This window comes from Neomonachus schauinslandi, chromosome X, assembly GCF_002201575.2.
Source record: "Neomonachus schauinslandi chromosome X, ASM220157v2, whole genome shotgun sequence".
Lineage (NCBI taxonomy): Eukaryota > Metazoa > Chordata > Mammalia > Carnivora > Phocidae > Neomonachus > Neomonachus schauinslandi.
This window is the reverse complement of record NC_058419.1, coordinates 7115606-7125576: the sequence shown is the minus strand read 5'-3', so window position 1 is coordinate 7125576 and position 9971 is coordinate 7115606. Positions and strand designations below refer to the sequence as shown.

Genomic DNA, 9971 nt, shown 5'->3' with positions numbered 1-9971 from the left:
TCACCATACATTACATCATTAGTTTTTGATGTGGTGATCCATGATCCATTGTTTTTGTATAACACCCAGTGCTCCATGCAGTACGTGCCCTCCTTAATACCCATCACTGTGTTAATCAATTCCCCCTCCCACCTCCTCTCTAAAACCCTGTTTGTTTCTCAGAGTCCATAGTCTCTCATGGTTCATCTCTCCCTCCAATTCCCCCCCCCTTCATTTTCCCCTTCCATCTCCTAATGTCCTCCATGCTATTCCTTATGTTCCACAAATAAGTGAAACCATATGATAATTAACTTTCTCTGCTTGACTTATTTCACTTAGCATAATCTCCTCCGGTCCCATCCATGTTGATGTAAAAGTTGGGTATTCATCCTTCCTGATGGCTGAGTAATATTCCATTGTATATATGGACCACATCTTCTTTATCCATTCATCTGTTGAAGGGCATCTTGGCTCCTTCCACAGTTTGGCTATTGCGGACATTGCTGCTATGAACAATGGGGTGCATATGGCCCTTCTTTTCACTACATCTGTGTCTTTGGGGTAAATACCCAGGAGTGCAATTGCTGGGTCATAGGGTAGCTCTATTTTTAAATTTTTGAGGAACCTCCACACTGTTTTCCAAAGTGGCTGTACCAACTGGCATTCCCACCAACAGTGTAAGAGGGTTCCCCTTTCTCCACAACCTCTCCAACATTTGTTGTTTCTTTCCCTGTCCATTTTTGCCATTCTAACTGGTATAAGGTGGTATCTCAATGTGGTTTTGATTTGAATTTCCCTGATGGCTAATGATGATGAACATTTTTTTATGTGTCTGTTAGCTATTTGTATGTCTTCAGAGAAGTGTCTTTTCATATCTTCTGCCCACTTTTTGACTTGGTTGTTTGTTTTTTGGGTGTTGAGTTTGAGTAGTTCTTTATAGATCTTGGATACCAGCCCTTTATCTGTAGTGTCATTTGCAAATATCTTCTCCCATTCTGTGGGTTGCCTCTTTGATGGAGATTTGATAGGAAGTTAATTTGGACATTTTGCCATTTGAAATTATTTTAAGACTGAAAATATCTCCCCACTTCCAATCACTGACAGGCTGCTTTTGGAAATTCAATTATATATTCACTTAAAATATTTATGAGAGCCCATGGAACAAATATTTCTAGGAGCTGGGTAAAGCCACCTAAAGAGAGTGTGGGTATTGGGAATATTCAGGAAAGGTTTCAGGGTTCATGGTCTGAAGTGAGAAATGAAAAATTTTTTTTAAAAATTTTTAAAGATTTTATTTATTTATTTGACAGAGAGAGACACACAGCAAGAGAAGGAACACAAGCAGGGGCAGTGGGAGAGGGAGAAGCAGGCTTCCCCCTGAGCATGGAGCCCGATGCGGGGCTCGATCCCAGGACCCTAGGATCATGATCTGAGCCGAAGGCAGACACTTAATGACTGAGCCACCCAGGCACCCCAAGAAATGAAAATTTTAAAACTTGTTCAACAATTCACTATTTTGTATTCAATTTAAGATTTCCACAAAACAGTTACTTATGATACTTTAAAAGAAAGTCTTTGTAGTTTCCAAATAACTGATGTTAAGTTTGAGAACTCAAGGGTATTGCTATTTATCTTGATTTGTACCAGAATGACATAATTAGGCAACAAAACCCCATCAGAATTTTCCATGAGACAAATGCAAACACAGGAAACACTGTAGATTACTTTCAAAATTATAATGGTTTGGAAGACAGGATCTGCAGACAGATTGCCTGAATTCCAGTCCTGGCTCTGCCATCTACTACTTGCATAGTGTTAGTTTTTTTTTTATATATTTACCTAACACCTCTATAAAGTTCCCTACTCAATAAGGTTATTGGGAGGATTAAACAAATGTATGTAAAATATTTGTAAAAATAGCACAAAGTAAGCACTTAATACATATTAGTATTATTAATAAATGCAGAGAAACTATACATATGAGAAAATCCATAGTCCAAAGAAGTTTTATCACTAAAGAAGAATGAATGAAAACAAATGAACTGGAGATACAATTCAAAAAGTTAAAAAACAAAAGGAACCATGAGAAATGAATTATTAAATTTAGCAACATGAATTACTGTATTGAAAATAGAGATTAAAATTAATCCAAGCATTGGCACATTGAAAAGAATGAAAATAGACAACTTGGTAAAATCTAACTATGAATCAGAGAAAACACAAGATAAACTGTCAGAAATTTGAAAGGAAATAAATTATTTTTAATAACGGTGAATTTTTTGTTATCAATCATCACAGTCTTGTAATTTGCCTCTGGAAAAAGTAGGTTCTTCATCTGGAGACTAAAACCAAGTTATGTAGTTGAAACATGGTTTCCTTGTATTTCTCTGAGTGAATGACAATGTGAACCAGCTGGCTGGTGCTCGGAGAGTGGTGAAGAAGATGGCAGGTAGATGAGGGTAGGGAGGAAGTCAGGTGCTGGGAAGTTGTTGCAGTCCTTAGGGATGTGACTGTATTTGGAATAGAAACTTGGACTTGGCAAGCTTGGCAAGGTTTTACTTTCTGATTTATTCTTATGTACTTCTTCTGTGTCCTCCCTTAATTCTGAATAAATACTACTTTTCAAAATGCCAGCCTGGCTTGGCTACATTAGGGAAACGAAAGGAATAGGGTTAGGACAGAGACATAGGGGGGCAATATCAAAGTTTTGAAACTGGATATGATGGGAGGTTTTTTTTTAGATTTTATTTTTAAGTAATCTCTATATACAACAGGGGCTTGAACCCACAACCCCAAGATCAAGAGTCACATCCTCCACTAACTCAGTCAGCCAGGTTCCCCTAGGTATGATGGCAGTTTTAAAGAATTCTAAGGGTTTTGGTGAAATTCAGGAGGCTGTGAAGGACTCTCTTTCCTTTTAATTAGGCAAATATTTGGTAGCCATTTCTGAGTTTCCAGCACCCAGAAGAGTGCTTGCCACATGGTAAGTGCTGACCACATGTTTGCTAAATGATTTAGGCCGTTTTTATATAGGCAGATCAGGTGATTCTTCCATCTTACCCTGTTAATGGTCCTGCAGTGGACTTATGGTAGAAATGAAAGAAGGAGATTTCCACATTTCAGTTGCTTTTTAGCGAGGTTGCTCTACTCAGTCCATTAAATATGCCTGTTCCCAGCATGCAATGGTCTTTTGCCTTTGGTGATATTTTCCAGGCACATGTGTGCAAATAATCATCAGTAATTGAATAGAACTTTATTTACTAAACACATTCTGTCATAGAAGACTCTGGCTGTACAACTAGTGACCAGCACCATTCTCCTGGAATGTTCTAGGCAGCAATAACTATATCACTAATAACTCAGTTACTAGTGTATCCACCAAGATCCAAAGCAGCAATTTCAAACCAAGTGTGACATATAAGGACTTTGCAGGGTCTACAGTTATTTCCACTAATAGCACACAATTACATGTGCATTCAGGCCTGTAACCTTGCCTACTCGCAAGATTAGTAGGCATTATTTCTTGCCAAAAATAAAAATGTGTATTTCTAGGTGATACAATCATGTGGGAAATATCTACTGCTGGGAGATGGGGTGGAATCCATCTCCCACTGAAGACACATAACAATATAATCTACCTATCATGGGGAATAGGGCTAGAAGCACTGAAAAACCCGCTCCTGAAGACCAGCCTCATGGAGCCTACCTAAAACTGAGGTTGGACTAGAATAGAGAACTCTCTCCATACTGCTAACTTATCAATGAATAATAAGCAGTAGCATTTACCACTAGGTAACTAGCAAAATCATGAAGAGAGAGACTCCCTGTATGGAGCCGATGTACAGGGACACCAAAAACTGAGAGCACGATCATTGAGGAAAAACTCTTCAACCCCAAGTGCTCAGTCTCAGCACAGCATAGTGTAGAGTGAAGAGAATCCTTGTGCACTGTTGGTGGCGATGTAAATTGGTACAGCCACTATGGTAAACAGTGTGGATGTTCCTCAAAAAATTAAAAATATAACTACCACATGATCCAGTAGTTCCACATCTGGGTATATCCAAAATAATGAAAACACTAATTTGAAAAGATATATGCACCCCTATGTCCATTGCAGCATTATTTACAATAGCCAAGATATGGAAGCAACCCAAGTGTCTATGGGTAGATGAATGGATAAAGAAGATGTGATGTATATACACAATGGAATATTACTCAGCCATAAAAAGGATAAGATCCTGCCATTTGCAACAATATAAATGGATCTAAAGGCTATAATGCTAACTAAGTCAGAAAAAGACAGGGCGCCTGGGTGGCTCAGTCGTTGAGCGTCTGCCTTCGGCTCAGGTCATGATCCCAAGGTCCTGGGATTGAGTCCTGCATTGGGCTCCCTGCTCTGCGGGAAGCCTGCTTCTCCCTCTCCCACTCCCCCTGCTTGTGTTCCTGCTCTCGCTATGTCTCTCTGTCAAAAAAATAGATAAAATCTTTAAAAAAAAAAAAAAAGACAAGTGCCATAGGATTTCACTCATGGGGAATTTAAGAAACAAAATGAACAAAGAAAAAGACAACACTTTTGTTTTAAATTTTATTATGTTAGTCACCATGCATTACATCATTAGTTTTTGATGTAGTGTTCCATGATTCATTGTTTGCATATAACACCCAGTGCTCCATTCTGTAAGTGCCCTCCTTAATACCCATCACTGGGCTAACCCATCCCCCCAACCCCTCCCCTGTAAAACCCTCAGTTTGTTTCTCAGAGTCCATAGTTTCTCATGGTTCATCTCCCCCTCCGATTTCCCCCCCTTCATTAGTGCTCACCATAGCACATACTCTTCCCAATGTCTATCACCCAGCCACCCCATCCCTCTCACCCCCCACTACTCCAGCAACCCTCAGTTTGTTTCCTGAGATTAAGAATTCCTCATATCAGTGAGATCATATGATACATGTCTTTCTCTGATTCACTTATTTTGCTTAGTATAACACCCTCTAGTTCCACCCACGTCATTGCAAATGACAAGATTTCGTGGGTTTTTTTGATGGCTGCATAATATTCCATAATATTCCAATATTCCATATACTATATATATATATATATATATATATGTATATATATATACACACACACATACATACACACACACACACACACACCACATCTTCTTTATCCTTTCATCTGTTGATGGACGTCTTGGCTCTTTCCATAGTTTGGTGATTGTGGACATTGTTGCTATAAACATTGGGGTGCACGTACCCTTTGGATCACTACATTTGTATCTTTGGGGTAAATACCCAGTAGTGCAATTGCTGGGTCATAGGGTAGCTCTATTTTCAACTTTTTGAGGAACCTCCACACTGTTTTTCAGAGTGGCTGCACCAGCTTGCATTCCCACCAACAGTGTAGGAGGGTTCCCCTTTCTCCGCATCCTTACCAACATCTGTCATTTCCTGACTTGTTAATTTTAGCCATTCTGACTAGTGTGAGGTGGTATCTCACTGAGGTTTTTGATTTGGATTTCCCTGATGCCGAGTGATGTTGAGCACTTTTTCATGTGTCTGTTGGCCATTTGGATGGCTTCTTTAGAAAAATGGCTGTTCATGAAAAGACAACACTCTAAACTATAGAGAACACACTGGTGGTTGCCAGAGGGGAGATGGGTGGGAGATGGGTGAAATAGAGGAACGGGATTAAGAGTACACTTATCTTGATGAGCACTGAGTAATGTATAGAATTATTGAATCACTATATTGTACACCTGAAATTAATGTAACACTGTAAGTTAACTATACTGGAATTAAAATTTTTTAAAATTAAAAATTGAATTGTGTGATCCAGCAACTCTGGATATATACACAGAAGAATTATAAGCAGGTTTGAAGACATATTTGTATACTCATGTTTATGGCAGCATTATTCACAATAGGCAAATGGTGGGAGTAACCCAAGTGTCTACTGATGGATGAATGGATAAATAAAATACGGTGTATATGTACAGTGGTGTCATTCAACCTTTTAAGTGGAACGAAATTCTGACACATGCTACAGCATTGTGAACGACATAAATGTGCTTAATATTACTGAAATGTGTGCTTAGAAATCATTAAGAAGGAAAATTTTATGTCAGGTTTGTTTTACTACAAAAATAAAAAGCAGGAATGACTATATTAATATCAGATAAAGTAGATGTCATAGCAAAGAAAATTACTAAAGGCAGAGAGTCATTACATGATTATAAAATTATCAAAGATATATCTATTCTCAATGTGTGTCAACCAAACAACAGAGTTTCCAAATAAAGCAAAAACTGATAATTGAAAGGAGACCTAGACTAAGCCATAGTTAGCATTGGACTTCACACACCCAACACTCAGTAACTGATAGAACTACTAGACAAAAATCAACAAGAATAGAATAACTGAACAAAACAATGACCAAGAGAATATTATTTATGTAAACATAGAACATTCCACTCAATAGCACAATACACAATTGTTTCATGTGCCTACAGAACATATACCGAGATAGACTATATGCAAAATTGGCAAAGATAAAATTAGAGAAGACCAGGACCAATATCACTACAAATCCTACAGTTATTAAATAATAAGGGAATACTGTTAATAACTGAATGCTCATAAATTTGAAAACTTAGAAGAAATGGATCAATTCCTTGAAAGACCACAAATTACCACAACCCCCCCAACAAAGTTATATAGGCAATATAATTAATCTTATATCTTGCAAAGAGATTGAATTTTAGTTTAAGAAAGTCCTGAAGAAAAAGTGTTCAGGCCCATGTGATTTTCCTGGAAAAGTCTACCAAACATTTGAAGAGCCGATTTATAATCTCTACCACAAAATCCAAGAGGATGGGGCATTTTATATCTCATTTTATGAAGCCAGTATTGCCTGATAACAAAACCACAGAGTGCAAAAATAAAATGGAAAGAATCATCCTACTTGGTATTAAGGCTTACTATGTAGCCACCATAATGAATAGAGTATAGTGTTTGGTGAGAGATGGACACAGATCAATGCAACAGAATAAAGAACCCAGAAATAGACCCAAACAAATATGCCCAACTATTTTTGATTAAGGTACAAAAGCACTTCAGTGGAGGAAGAATAACTATTGGCCGTTTTAACAAATGGTCCTGGAGTAATTAGACCTCCATAGTAAAACAACTAAACCTTGACCTAAATTACATACCTTATACAAAAATGAATTTAAAATGGATCACAGGTCGAAATGTAAAATTATAATATTTTAGAGGAGATGTTCAGCACTGAAGGCCAGGTAAAAAGTTCTTAGACCTGACACTAAAAGCATGATCCATAAAATGGTCCTCATCAAAATTAAAAACTTCTGCTCTCTGAATGATCCTATAAGGATGATGAAAGGCAAGCTACAGACTGAGAAAAATGTAAATCACATATCTGATGAAGGACTTGTGTCTAAAATATATAAAGAACCCTTGACATTCAACAGAATAAAAAAAACTCAGGAAAAGGAGCTACAGGTGTAGCTCTGATCAACAGGTAGGATGGACTTGTATGATTCCTTTATTTCTGGGGTTGTCCTATCATTGTTGAAAATGACATAGTGAGATACTAAACTGAGGAACTCCTAAAAAAGAGTACAAGAACTAGAGAAGGAGATGCAATGACTTAAATAGGAGAGGGCCAACAATAACAAGAACTCAAACGTTAGAGAAAATTCTTCAGGAGTTGCAAAAACTAAGTGTGCATTTGATTTCAGTGCTAATGTCCAAAGCCACGTAGCCCTAAGGATAGCCTATCTGGGCTAGAGATACTAGGGCTTTGCCAGTCAGGAAAACACAATATTATTGAAGAAAACTGAGGCTCTAAGACTTGACCATGAGAAAGCAGACAGACATTCAACTCTCACTGATGTGGGTCAACGGACAAGGGTGTTAAGTGCCTTTGGACTATTGATTTCTCTTGACCTTTGTTCTCACTTTCCAAGGGGCAAGGATTCAGAGGATTTTAATTTAAAAGAAGTCCACACTGGAAAACAGTATGGAGGTTCCTCAAAAAGTTGAAAATAGAGCTACCCTACAACCCAGCAATTGCACTACTGGGTATTTACCCCAAAGATACAAAAGTAGGGATCCGAAGGGGTACGTGCACCCCGATGTTTATAGCAGCAATGTCCACAATAGCCAAACTATGGAAAGAGCCAAGATGTCCATCAACAGATGAATGGGTAAAGAAGATGTGGTATATATATACAATGGAATATTATGCAGCCATCAAAAAACATGAAATCTTGTCATTTGCAATGACGTGGGTGGAACTAGAGGGTATTATGCTAAGTGAAATAAGTCAATCAGAGAAAGACAAGTATCATATGATCTCACTGATATGAGGACTTCTTAATCTCAGTAAACAAACCGAGGGTTGCTGGAGTGGAGGGGGAGTGGGAGGGATGGGGTGGCTGGGTGATAGACATTGGGAAGAGTATGTGCTATGGTGAGCGCTAATGAAGGGGGGGAAATCGGAGGGGGAGATGAACCATGAGGAACTATGGACTCTGAGAAACAAACTGAGGGTTTTACAGGGGAGGGGTTGGGGGGATGGGTTAGCCCAGTGATGGGTATTAAGGAGGGCACTTACAGAATGGAGCACTGGGTGTTATATGCAAACAATGAATCATGGAACGCTACATAAAAAAATAATTAAAAAGTCCACAGTGCTGCTAAAAAATCCATCATAGCTGCATTTTCCTTCAGGTGTTCCCTCCAGACATCCATATACTGGCCTGGGCTTCTCTCGAACCCTGTTTCAGTACTAGGTTCAGCTGTCTTGAGAAGACTTACTGCTATTTTTTTTCCTTTATGCTGATTTAGATATTGTAACCATGAATTATGTGGCTCAGAGGTATGTTGGCACATATAATTTCAGAAACTTGTGTAAAGTGGATGTAACCAATGGAATGATTAATTTTCAGTGGACTTTCTCTCTGCTTAAGTACAGCTAATAGACCAGAGCCTGAGTGAGGAGAGACAGAACTAAACTGCAAGAACCTTTTTAGTTATTTCAGTTTGCAGTGATTGACCAGAGAGTCCTTTATCATTAAGCCTGTTGTATGATGGTCTTTCTGATTGGCCAAGGAATGGAGAGGCCAGAGTTTATTGATGAACCAATGAACATAGATGAAAAATCCCCAGAAACCTCAATACAGTATGGATGTAGAATTTTCTCTAGTCTTATATGACTTTAAATTTGAAAATATCAAGTGGATCTATGACTGGGAGAGTCAGGATTTCAATGTGACCCACTTTAACAATATAGACTAAAAGTGCTGTTAAGATTCACATGTGTTGTATTCTGCAAAGACTGGACTCTGTTGCAATACCCAAAAGGACATTTGCAGGACCAAAGATGGATGGAGTGACAGATGGCCCTCTGTCACAAAGCAGACCTGTGCCTTTGTAGTAGGAGTGAAAATGCATACATAAGAAGTCCCTGATAGATCATCATAAATGTCAAGGATAGGAATCCCAATCCAGCCTTTTATAATTAGGGGATGCATTGAGCACCCATATTTATTTCATTGGGGGAAAAAATAAAAACCAAAAGGAACTGTAATAATATACTAGAGGAAGAAAATACTACCTTGGAGAAACCAACAAAGAGGCTCTGTTGATACAGAAATTAAAAGCATTATTTATCTATAGACAACTAGCAACAACCAGCTAGTGGTAGGTGGGTAGAAAGGAAATATAAACAAAATATTTACTGTAAGAAGTCCTAGAAATTCAGCTGATCAGCTCTTAAAAAAAAAGTCATAAAGTCCTATTAAGGAAGTTCTTGTTGCTTAAATAAGAACAAGTTTAAAGATTTTCTTATCACTGTCCAAAAAGATTGAAGTAGAAGAAGCAAAAAACAATTGTAAAATGGAGATATATTTATGTACACCTGGAAACTGTGCCTTCTGTTCAAATTCATTAAAGCTTGATCATGC

General features: G+C 38.1%; 1 pseudogene; it reads left to right on the top strand.

Annotated features, from left to right (window-relative positions):
* Positions 1-8712: 8712 nt before the first annotated feature.
* LOC110575752 lies at positions 8713-9684 on the top strand (annotated as a pseudogene).
* The last annotated feature ends 287 nt before the right edge of the window (positions 9685-9971 follow it).